Below are 13,178 nucleotides of genomic sequence, written 5' to 3'. Positions count from 1 at the left end.
CTGTACTATCAAACATATAAACAAACATTTGCAATAGTTGTTTATATTGTGACAAAACAATATCTATAAGATGGACAACATGTCTCCACTTCCTACCACTGTACAAAAATGAAAATCCCCTTTGCCTTTGTGTTTTTAGCTTTGCCCATGTCCCATCTGCGATCCAGGTGTTTTGGCTTAACTTTTAGGGAGCTGTGTTGTCCATCTTTATATTCAGTCAATGTGACTGAAATTATTTTCACTTGAAGAATGTACATGTAGCCTCTATGGTGGACAATTGTATTCAAAATACTGTTTCTAAATGTCCTTAAACAGTTTGGCATTTCTGTAGAGCAACTTGTTAGGTAATGGCTGATATATACATCAACACAGATATCAGCCAATATGTCACAGTGGCTGATTTCATCGATCTAGTTCTAATCTTTAAAAACTGCTTTCGTAGACCTGGTAGGATGGTTTTATTGTCACTTTTGTCCACTTAGGGCTGGAAATATCACCTAAAATCAGTATCACTGACTTAAGCCTTCCCCAGAGCCATGTGGTATGAATAGTAATGAGTTGGGAGTATAAGCATCATTATATAGATAAAGAGAAACATGAAAAAGATAAATAGAAAGATATTGATCTTTTATTGACAATAAGCCCGTCTAAGATAATAGCCCCTTAACATGCTTTGAATGAATGCATTTGGCTTTTTGTTGCATTTAATTTCCAAGACCACCTTTAAACCTCCTGTTGATAAAGCCAAGAAATGTGTTCGATAAGGATATGATCTTACAGGATTGTAAGGCCCAACAGTTTAGAACGCTCACCTGTTTCCTGCTTGTTGCTGGACTCATGAGCAGCTCTTCACACTGTAGGCAGCGTCCACTCAAGCTGAGAACAGCTTGGTGACTGCTGTTGACGCAATGAGACTGAACACACTATCACGTGTTGTGTAGCATGCCATCAGCACTCACTACCACATGTGTAATCACATGAAGCCTCTCACAGGTGAGCATTCATGGTGACGATGGTGGTGTTATTGTAAGACATTTTTGCTTCTAGACAAGGTTTTTCCAAAGCCTTGTAAGTCTCAAAATTATTTTGACCCTGGTTAATTGCAAAGGTGTCATGTAAATTGGAATTTATCAGACTGACTGATGCAACACGCATTCAGAAAGGATCTTTTAAACATTATTCAAACTGAACCCATACATGTTCTCATGTATAGACATGTTACAGCGACAAGAGTCCTGGGGTTGTTGTTGTTGTTGTTGTAGAAACATACTTGGAAGCCTGGTGTTTAGAGCTTAGCTGCTCTTACTCCATTGAATTCGGTGAATGAAAATATAAATGGGTTGTGAGCAAATGTAAATCCAAAGTGATATTCCTGACTGTGTTTGTGGACGACTGTTTTATAGCCACATGTCTGGTGTTATTATTTATTATTATTATAATTTTTACTCCCTTATATAATGTGAGCATTGTGTCATGCACACACAAAGTCAGCCTTTTGACTACCACAAAGGTATTGGCATTGAAAGTCATCACTGCATTCATCAGTTTTATAATGGAGCATTTAGAGATGGTTGCTCATCATCTTCTCGCCCCGGCAGCCTACAGGAGGACCCATTGAAGCACCACCATTTTTCTGGCTCCTTCAGAAATCCCATTTTGCCTGAGCGCCCTGAAAGGACCACAGCTGTTTCATCCCCATGCGCTGTGCTTGAACCAGTTGAGTTTCTTTTAAAACAGTTTCTCTTTCACGTGAATATATCATGCATGTTCCCGCCGACCCCTGAGCTGCAGGCTTGCTATTGATTATCAGGAGAATGAAATACAAAGGATATGAGGCATGTCTAATGTATCCCTCAGGGGGTTCATGTAATGAGGCACACAGATATATGGCAATATATTTTTGCTGATTGGCACAGCCAACCACACAGTTGACCCCAGTGACACCTGCTCTTTGTCACAGTGCTGTTAACCGTCACTGTTATTCTGAACAGAAGTTCTCATAGGCCTCAAGGATTTATGACAGAACAACCTGCAAATTTCTTTATGAGCTGTGTTTATTAACTTATAAAGTATAAGGACCAATATCTTCCAGTTGAAATGTAATTTGCATGTTCTAATTCTTTTAGTTTCTCAAGGGAGAAAGGAAAGAAGGTAGAGGGGTAGAAACTTCTTGTTCTTTTTTGTATGGACTTTCAGTGAGTCACGCTGCTTATTCTCCCAAAGAAAGCTCATGCTAGGAAGTGGAAAGAAGGCTCTGACCAGTTGTTGAACCTCAGATTTGAGAGTAGAAATGTGGCCTCCTTCTGGTTGTGGAACAGTCATTGAGCAGCACTGTGGTACATTCAATTTGGCTGTTCAAAATCATACGAAACTGGTAAAAGAAAAACTCCCCTTAAACCTTCTAACACGTAATGTATCAGTGAAGGCTAGGTTGCTCTTGTTATCTGCGCACAGCCTTTCAAGCTGTCTAAATATTGATATACTGGGTGACCATTGGGTTTTTCCCCCCACAGATGAGACATAATTGTGTCCATGCAACATTGTCAAATAACCTTTAATTCTCAAAGCGGGGCCAATTATTTAAAAAGATTGTGGTTTTGAAAGAAAAATCAAATTAGTCATTTAATGGTGTGATTCTCTACCTCAATTAAAGATAATTGCTTTGTGTGCTCCACGCCTCCCACACTGTGTTGCTTGTCATGTGGTAAATAACAATAGCGGTGCTGATAATAATGACACATAAAGCTTTCCACCAGATGCATGGCTTCCAAAAGCCTTCAGCTGTCATCATCCTCCTGCTGGAACACTTTTGGCATTTAATATTAGCTCAGGCTGCTCATTAGTTCTGACCAACCGAACATAACGGTTGTGACCAGTCAAATGATGTTTACACAAACCGCCCCTCATCTGTCAGCAGTTATTGCAAGATGACCATTTTTTCAAGAAGCAATTGAGTTTTAATTACTTCAGATAAATACCTCCAATGTAAATAATATAACTGACAGGATGTTGTAATAAAGGATCAATAACGTTTGATAAACCTGAGGGCCTCCTGAATATGTTTGTTACCTCAGTCTGCAATTTATGGAACACAGATGAACGACAGTCATTGAAAGGCTGCAGCTGAAACACAAGCAGAGTTGACTGTGGGGCATTTGTGATTCAGAGCATCTTGCTGAGACAGTCCTGAGGGTAAAGGAAAGTAGCAGCCACTTAAGTCTATTGATCTCCTTATGGCACTCTTACTTTCCAAAGAAAGATAAAGATGGGCACCGTAGATGATTGCTGTTTACGTCTTGCATTTACGGTCTTTTATTCACTGACATGAAGCTTTTCGACCCATCCTGGCTGACCAGTGGCTACTTGTGCTTTGTGGTTGTGTAAAGAAATCTGCCAATACCTCATGAACACAGTGATTCCTCTAATTCCTTCATGAATCAATGTGAGGAAATGATTTCTCAAATCAATGTTGTATTGATTTTAAGCTATCGATTGTCAGTATCATACTGGTGCAGCGTTTGTGACTCTGATTCTTGATCGCGTGAGACTGTGTTTAGTGACCTGCTGTTTCCTTGTAGATCTGTTGTCTCAAGGTGCTGATTTCCATGATGCGTTCCCTCTGCATATGTGAGAGGCTCTGGATCACTTCCAAGATAATTTTATTTCAGCCAGTCATTTTCGTAAGTTACAGCCTTTCAGTCAAACATCTAAAAGGAAAAAAAAAAAAAATGTGTAACTGTCCACCTGTGCACAGATTTTCAAGGCATTTAGTACAACTTTGATAAGACATTTCACTCTTTGTTGTTGTTGTACATGTACGTTACTGACATTGTATTTACTGCAGTCCAGTTGCTGATTTAAGTGGCTGTGATTGTAGATGTACTTATATCTGGGCGCATGTCAGCCATTAACTAAGAAGAAATTACTTTAAGTGGGCATCAGCCCGTGTTTAAACGATACATAGGACTGCTTCATTGGTATACATTATGTTGCTTCAGGTACTTTTTTGAATGACCTTGTGTTAGGCCTGCCATTGTTACATGGTGGTCATACACCAATTACATTACCCCGCCCTGTCGTTTTACTTTTTAAATCAAACGACAGCCGTTAGGATCACAAACTTGTCGTCTTTGCAGCGCTAGCAGCAGGGTCGCAGTAGAGAGTCACATTTCACTTGTCACATACCAAGAGTAAGGAGAGTAGATCGCCAAGACAATCCCGGAGGAGTTGTTGCTAAGTGAAAAGCAAAAGCGCCTGTTTCAGATTTAATTGCAATGTTTATACTGAACCGGATAACATTAATGAGGGAGAGGGATTTCTGTCCACCAAATTCTAATCAGTTCATCTTTGATTCCATGTGGACATTTGTGTTAATTGGGGTAAAAAAGGGTCAGGGTCAGTCTTCCAACGATGTCAACTCATCTGGTTTCTTTTAACCACTCACATCCTTCTGTGGTTTTTTGCTTGTTTACAGCATGTCACTAGTATCCATTTTTCTAATTCTGCCGACAACGCCAGAATGCACTGTGTGTGCTGGACATCGCTGTTAACAGACCGTCAACGTTCATCAGTGTTGATGCCCACATCGTTATCCTTATAGTTACTATTATAGTAGTCATACAGCCCTTTTTTCTAGCCTAAGCTCATTTATACAGGCTAGTGCTGGAACATTTAGTGTGTTAATCCATAACAAGAAAAGCAATGTTAATGATTAATCAATTGTTTTTAGTAATTTATCAAGCAAAAACACCAAACACTCAAAGTGTTGATCCTCCTAAATGAGAGAATATGCTGATTCTTTTGACAGCATTGTGAATTTAATCATTAGCTCTCTTTTGATTTTGGACTTTTGTTGTTTTCACCACAGTTTAATCAACATACTGTTCGTTGCAGCACTATAATTGCTAGAGCTTATCAACATAGAACACACTAGAAGACTGAAGGCTTGGCCAACAATTTTTTGTTCATTCACTAAAAAGATGCCTTGCCAGTGAGAAGAACTCTTACACAATGTGTTTGTGTAGCCACAAGCACAATGAATGATCCTACAAACTGTATTGGTCTCGGTCTGTAAGTGTGTCTTTACAGAGTGCAGGTGGCGGTGTGTGTGTTTGGTGTCCTTGAGAGTGCAGCGTTATGATTCAGTCCAACTCAGACGGTTATGAGTGTCTTCTGATGAATTTGCTACATGGACAGATGAACTTGAGATTTCTGGAGTGAATAAATCAATCCAAACAAGACTTCCAGACCAGCTCCCTCGGTTGATGTGCTTTGCTGTATGTGTCAAATTTCATCTGCTCAATTCTATGAAGGATTGAAACATTTCATGCTTTTCTTCTGGCAGTTTAGTGCTTATTTAAGGCGATTCACCGGCCTTTATTTAGCTGCCAGTGGGTGCATTGTTCTTTTCTTCCGGTGGACTTTGAAACCTTCTTATGAAGAGAGAAGAAACATTGGTGATGCTTTGCTTGTGGGAGAGAGAAAAATCTTTTTTTTTCTCATCAATTTAACAAATAGGATGGATCAGTTTGACAGTCGTATGCATAGCAGTTTCTCAGCTTTCTGTCAAATGGCTCATTTTGTTCTCGCACATTGCAAGGTGAATACTGTTAATTCACTGAAGCAGCTGGACAACTTAAACCTCCTGATGGGCGGTGATAGATCTGTGTTTTCACATCAGACTATTAAGTGTAACCTGCTTGTTTATATCAATGTATTTTTCACTCACTGTTGATCAATATGAACTGTTTACTTGTCTATTCCACTATCCTTATAGCTGAGGCTCCTTGCATCTTAATAATTAGGTACCCAGATGTCCCCGCACTCTCAGACTGATGGTTATTTCATCCACAGGGACGAGTGCTGGGAAGGCTACATATGAGCTTGAAGCAAACACTCATTCTCACCTGATGGTCTGATTGGTCTAGAGCAAAAACAATGACAGCTATTTTTTTTAAAAATGTATACAGGTCCTACACAGGAAGAATTGATAGGCATTTTTTATTGATTGTTTTCCAATTTACTGCATAGTTTGCACCCTTGACTGCTGTCATGTCAGGTTTGATGCCCAAGAGCTGCCTCGATCATTTTAAATTAAGGTATTTTTTAATTATTCTGTTGTTATTAGGGTTGTGAGTTCCATCACGGTATTTCATTGATTATATAGAAAACAGTTGTGATTGAATTAAATTCAGGGGATCAATGAGACACATACAGTTTTACTTTAAATTCCACTTACACACAAAAGATGGTTGAACAACAAGAACATTTTAGAAGATTGTAAAAATGTAGCTCCATAATAACAGTGATCAAGACAAAGCAGTTGTGTTTTGCTTGACACCATTATTAGCTTAACCCTACCGAAATATACATTTGCCCAGCGGCGGGCATTCAATCAATCCAAATCAGCCTCAGCTGTACAGTGAAATTGTTACTAGTTAGCACATTTTTGCAAGTTACTAAACTAACATGGTAAACATTACTGCTAAAAGTCAATGTTAGCACTGTCACCTTGTAAAAATTAGCCTGTTAAGGTTAAGTTGGGATTTAGCTCAATGAACTGCTGGTTGTTCTCAAAAAGGCCCTTCGATGATTGATACATTACTTCAACTTTTATAGCAATTGTTGTTGATTAGTGTTTTATTAATTCAGTATAGACTGACCAATAGTGATCTCCCAATCCACAATTTGATTTTCCAGAATTTAGCACTGTCAGACATCAAGAGGGGGGGATAGCTTTTGTGCTTTTTAACTTTGTAACCAATGTTTTATATTGTTTGTAGGAAGCTAAAAAAACAGGAAATAAAATATATACAAATGTTAGCATGCTGACACACTAAACCAAGATGGTTAACATGGTAAACATTAGCATGTGTATTATTGTGTTATTGTGTTATTCTGTGCATGTTAGCATGCTGATGTTATTGTTATGGTCACTCTCCCGCCCCCTATCTGCATATATTGTTATCAAAATCCCAATCGCTAGTGAAACAACAACTGCATCCTCCAAGTTATTGACTTTTCGTGTTAAAAATGACGAGTTACCATGAACACAAACAAGCTAGCTTCTACCACTTGTAATTTTACAAGGACTTGCAGCCAGACCTTTCTCAAGTGCTTGCATAGGTCTTACCATGCAAGACGAGGGTTACTCTGGCTACCACTGTGCCTTAATACAGCCCACGGATGTATTAAAGAGTGCAGGAGACAGCTTGGAGGCATGGACTCGTTCATTCCTGTGAAAGTTGCTCGGTGGAGCATGAAGCCAAACACCAGAGACTTCTGCCAGCTGAGCCAGCCAACTTCCGGTTTAGCCATCCAATAACTTGAATGGGGTTGAATATTTTCTTTTTTTCGTATGGCTCTTCTAGATTCTCCAAATGTTATTGGACAGAATGAATCAAATTCTGATAACAAAATGAGTCATTTTGCGGGGGTTGTGATGCCTAAAAACATGCATCCACTGTTTTACAGCTGCTTCTTTCACAATTAAGTCTGTAGGAAAATAATTTTTTGGCTGGCATGCTCAATGCGTCATGTGAAAACTATTTATGTTGGACACCACTGATTGATCTACATTAATTACATTTAAAAAAAAAAACAAAATCATTGATTACAAAATGATTCATTTTACTACCTATAACACATCCACACATGTCATCACTGATGCAGGCAGTTGCCTTTTTGAAGTTGCATAATAAGATGAGTGTAATCAGGAGAAGCTCCAAGTAAGAGCAGCCAAATTTACACATCACTATTTATAACGGAGAGACAATTTCACAGGAGCAAATGTGAGATTCAGTTGATTCACAGATACTGTAATGATGCCAAAATACAACCACATAATTTTAACCCCTCACCTTCACTTAGCAACGCAAGTAAACTGCCAGCCTGTGTGGGAAAACTACAAAAAAAAAAATGTGAATATAAATGTATAACTATCTGTGGATTTTTGCTGGTCTACTTCAAATCTGTAACTTTTAAGAGCATTTATATTTTTTTCCTTTTGTCAGTATTACCCTGCATAATTATATTACAATGACAATTCTCTGTTCTGTCATCACGATATGGAACCATGAAAGCATTGAAGTGCTTCTTACACTGCTAAACTAGGATGTGTTTTGACGTGTATGCTCCCCCAGGAGGATTATTAGGTAGACCACATATTTCTTCCTGACGCTATCGATCTCAGCTGTTCTTAGTTCTGTACATCAAAAACAACACCTATTGTTGCCTAATAACATCCACCAAAGAGCTTAATTGGAAAATTAGCCTGCACGTTGGTGTAAGTCACCTATTCGAAAATGATTGATTAGATCCCCAGTTAGGCAGAGCGTGAGCTGCAGCCACTCACCTCCAGACACAGTAAAACACATGCCCTAATGAGAAGGAGGCCTCGAGTGGATTCGAGCTCTTCTGATATGACTTTGACATAAACACAGCCTCACACAATCACCATTAAAAGTTAAGAGTAAATAGCTTCAGCCCTCTTTATTGTCTCGCCTGGTTTGTTTGGGATTTTAATTGCAATTAGTGCAGACAGTGATTTATTGACGCGTAGTGAGTTTCAGTGCCGTGTTGTGTTGGGCTAATTGGTTTGGTTAAAAAGGCGTGACGGGGGGACGCCGGAGGTACTGTGGCTCTAGATCGCAACAACAAGTTCCTCTGAACAGTCTTTGCTGCATGATGTGAGTCTGAATCTTGATTTATTTTTTCCGTGACTCCGTTCCTTTCATCTTTTGCTGTTATCTTCAGAGCCATACAGATAAGTTCAATGCTTCCAAGCTTCATTCATAGTGGTGACAATTTCTAATTTAACCATACAATACTTTTAAAAACATTGCTATTCACTTCATCTCCTTTCTTTTTCTGGACTGTAGTTGATGTGGCTGCTTTGACCTATAATATATTGGTGCTCAAGCTTGCTGTCAAAATGTTGTAAATGATTGTTGATAATGATTTGATACAAGTTATCCCTAAAAAATGCACCATTTACTATCATCTTGTTATATAGACTGACCCTTCAGCACCTCCAACTGTGACTGACTTCCCCGTGTCCCTGTTTTCGACTCATGTGATCCAAACATTTCCAAAAAATGAGAACATTGTAAAGTAAAAAGGTAATAAATTGGAAAGGAGAAAAAGTTACAAGACACACTAAAAATCCACATTGGACAACCCCTTAAGACAAGGAAAAAAACTGTCATCGTAAACAGAGCATTATTTATTCACATTTATTGATCACAGTATTCAGATAATCACCCAAAATCAGGAGGGACAGATGTGTAAAAACAGCTGATTACGGCCCGCAGCTCTCTCTCTCCCTCTTTCCTTGACTGTCCCTTCTCTTCCCTGTCAGCTGTGAGTAACCTCAGTGTGAATTAAAAGAAGAGCAGAACAGATAACAGTAACTGTTTTCATAGAGACAAAAGGAGGTGCAGGGTTCAATCAAATAGGTGCTGTTGCAATCTGGGAGGTCCTGGATCCTGCCGGAACAGGATCCGGGTCAAATTAAGCCCCACTTGTTGTTGTTAAGCCTTCCAAAAACAACATTTTCAATGCTGTCAGAAAAGTGTTTGCTCTACCGCTTGTGGGACAAAAAGGGAAGCACGCACCTGTATTGACAGGGCAGTCTAGCATTGAGTACGGCTCTGGCAGATTTTTTACATCAGCAACTGCTTCATTAGTACTGTGTTGACAATGAGATGTCTCCATGTTGACTATTTCCCTACATGATTATCAGTTGTTTCAAACTTCATGATGACAAGTTTTGAATCCTCCATCCTTAGCTCACTAAAACTACATGAATGTTTGCCGCCAACATTTAGCCTCTGTATTGTTCAAAGTTGTCACGTAAATAACCCTGAACCCTGGAGATATAATCCCAACAGAGACAGATGTCCCATCATTTATTGTCAGTTATCAGATATTTTTGACACAAAATATTTTTAATTTGACACTATATTCTCACGAAAAGAACTTGAAAACACTCACCTATGTGACCAAACTTGACAGGAAGTTATTTCTATATTTCTATCCGAACCTTGACTGGAGGTGGGTCGAGTATCAGTGCTCTACAAATAATTACCTCTGCTCACACACTATTTTAATGAATTCAAAAGTTGTTAAAATGGAAATACTTTTTTAGTTTGGAGGCATTTTAAGATTGCTGATGATGAATCACTCAGATTGATGATGACAGAAAATGTGAAAACAGACCTTTGAAACTTCATCCTAAAACCTGAATAGAAGCTTTGACTGTAAAACAGTGACCTTCGGTACAGCCGTTCTAATCTTTCCCATTCTTTCCATCCTGTCCCACCTTTTAGTGTGACCAAACACACATCAGATGAGCTTTGTCATGATGGTAATAACACTCGATCACTCCTCAGTTTTCTATGAGGTGCGTTGTTCCATCTGCTCTCTCTTATCAAGTGAGGATCTGCCACGACAGCCGGTTTAAAAAAGAAGTAATCATTCACTGATCACACACCATTACTCTAGTAGCAAATGGAGGAGGAAGGCAGTGTGGGGAATGTGTGTATTCCTCTTCCAGTCAGATAAAATGTCAACATTTCACCACAGGTGTTAGTGGAGACTGAGCAGCAGTAAAGCTGCTCCTTAGATGTCCCTCCTGTTTCTATTCAAGCAGTCACCGCTGCAAGAATGAGGGCTAATCAAGGTTAAGTCCAGGCTGCTGCCTTATAGAGCGAGCTGTACACTAAAGGTGTGGCCCGGTCAACATGGGTGTGCATCTGTGATGTAACGCTGTCTGCACTGCAGCCAAGACGGAAGCGGCGGCATGCTACAGCAAACAGGATTAAAGAGTCTGCAGGGACACGCAACCCGACATACGTTTACAATTTTATTTGTATGTGCATTAAAGGAACATTATGTAACTTTTAAACCCTAAAATAACAACTTCAAAATCCTTTTAATGGCGCAGTATCGTTTAGTTTAAATAGTCATTAGACAACATGAAAATGTCATGTTACAGTTACCCCATAATTGGGATTAGGGGATTATTATCATTAATAACATTTTGATAATTAGATAATGGTCAATACCAATTTTAAGAAATGCATTTTTTTAAAAAAAAGATTATTTAACATATACAAGACTCTTTCACCAGGTGTTGATACCTGGGCCCAATTTGGATTCATACCACAAAAATAATAAAAATATTCAGAGATTTAGATTTTTTTTTTTTTTTTACGTAAATTACTGAAGAAAGACACCCACAGAGCTACATTCAAATAACAGTAAAACAACAAAAAAAAAAGAGTAAAAAAATAATACAATATCATGGATTGTAATTTAACACTTAAAGACAGCAGCAAACAATTTCTTTCTTTTATCGATTTCCAGATTAATCAGCTATAAGTCTATTAAGCATGAAAACAGAGAAACATGTTCCATCACACAGCTATATTCTTAAGCCCAATTTGACTTCTAATGTTGTTTTTCTTTCTTCAAATAACAAAATAAATATTGTGTTAACAGTAATGTAAGACCAAAAAATAAGTATATTAGAGTCTTGAACCAGCAACTCTTTGGCATTTTTCCCTTAAGCAGTTACCTGACTGGATCAAGGTAGTTGCACATTCATTTTTTTCCAACATGACTAATCAAAAAATTGATTAATAGACTTACTGCAGCGAAATTACCTTATTTAGCTTTAAAAATAGGAAGGAAAATCTTTACACACAGCATCACATTTATATTTTGTGTCTGCTTGCATGTGAGTGAAGCAGTGGGTCAGGAGCGAATTAATTATTAACACCCAAGATGCAATTTTGTTTTTGATGTTCTCATGCATCTTTTTACATACGCACAAACCTTATACAGATATCAAGATTCAGCCTGACGTGTTTGCTGTCTTTGCAAACTCTGGCTTCTTCACTCAACTTCAAAATAAAGTTTTGGGGGTTTGAACAAAGCTTTGATTCATGTTTTAGTTATAGTGGAGCCACATGGGAGTGTGGTTGGATTGAAGATGTAGAATTATACAGCCTTTTAGAAACAACTATGAGCTACAGGGCTGGAGCTAAAGATAGATTTCAGTACATTTGCAGATTTGTTTTCGATGTGCTTGTTTGGTCCGACGAACAGTCCAAGTACCAACAATTTGAAATGCTTTAAAATGGAAAAAGGCAGCACAGTAAGAAGGCTTAAACTAGCTAATGTTTGAAATGTTTAGCTTGAAAGATGTCTGAAAGGTTTTCTCAGCTCAAAAACCATAGGACTCATTGAGGATAATAAGAAGTAGATGTTGTCCTGTCTTTGTTTTAGCTCATATGCAAATCCTTGATCCTTGAAAGCAATACATACAGCCTGTCTTATCTTCATCCTGACTCAGTGCCGGCGCTCGACAGTCTCGCAGAGCACAACGAGGTGAGAGCAGAGTAGCGTCGAGTGGAGCAGGAAAAGAGCAGAGCGGAACAGAAAGGCAGCCGCGAGGCCACATCACATCCCAAATATAAAAGATGAGAGCGGGACTCGGCATTAGCGAGCCATAGATAGCTCAGCGAAGCCGGGGTTGCAAGCAGAAAGCCACATTTGTTAATATGGGGTTCAGCCAGCAAGATGTCAAGAGACAGGATACCACATTATACAGAAGTTACACAATGCCAGCCGAGCCACTTAGCATGCAGCATGAGTAATGCAGTGTTTATTCACTGTGGAATATCTCACCGAGGTCCACCGGCCCAACTGACACACTCAGACAATCATTTGAACTATGAATCGATCTTCAGTGCTGTTTGCAGTGAAGTCGGGAGCTTTATTGGAAGGTTTTATTATTGTCACCACAGTAATATTAAACAAAGGTCTCACACAGGATGGAACAAAGTCTCCGAAGTTACGTTGATCGTTTCCAGGTGAATTTGAACAATTTTCGGTATATAAAGAAAATGTCTGGAATTCTGAAAAAAAGCTGTTGAGGCTAAATTTAAAAAAAAAACCCTGTTAGATGTAGTTGTGAGTCTTTGAGTCCACACGTCTTCTGATCAAGTGGTCACAGGTTGATCGACAGAACATTTTATTGTTCAGCTATCCAAACTAAATGCTTAATATGTTCTGGTTCTGATGGTTTTGCTTTTGGACTGACACTTAAATGACAGTTGAGTCAGGGCATCAAATCAATGATCTTCACAAAAACGTATGCGATAGTCCAATGA

At 38.8% G+C, this 13,178-nt stretch overlaps 1 protein-coding gene across 1 annotated transcript in view; it reads left to right on the top strand.

Moving 5' to 3' along the window:
* The window catches only part of aven (apoptosis, caspase activation inhibitor), a 39,526-nt gene that overhangs the window by 16,743 nt on the left and 9,605 nt on the right, over positions 1-13,178 (top strand). The gene's annotated exons all lie outside the window — the stretch shown is intronic.

The sequence above is a fragment of the Acanthopagrus latus genome, chromosome 22 (genome assembly GCF_904848185.1).
Source record: "Acanthopagrus latus isolate v.2019 chromosome 22, fAcaLat1.1, whole genome shotgun sequence".
NCBI classification, from domain to species: Eukaryota; Metazoa; Chordata; class Actinopteri; order Spariformes; family Sparidae; genus Acanthopagrus; species Acanthopagrus latus.
The sequence above is the reverse complement of the archived record's forward strand: the minus strand, read 5'-3'. Positions and strand labels throughout refer to the sequence as shown.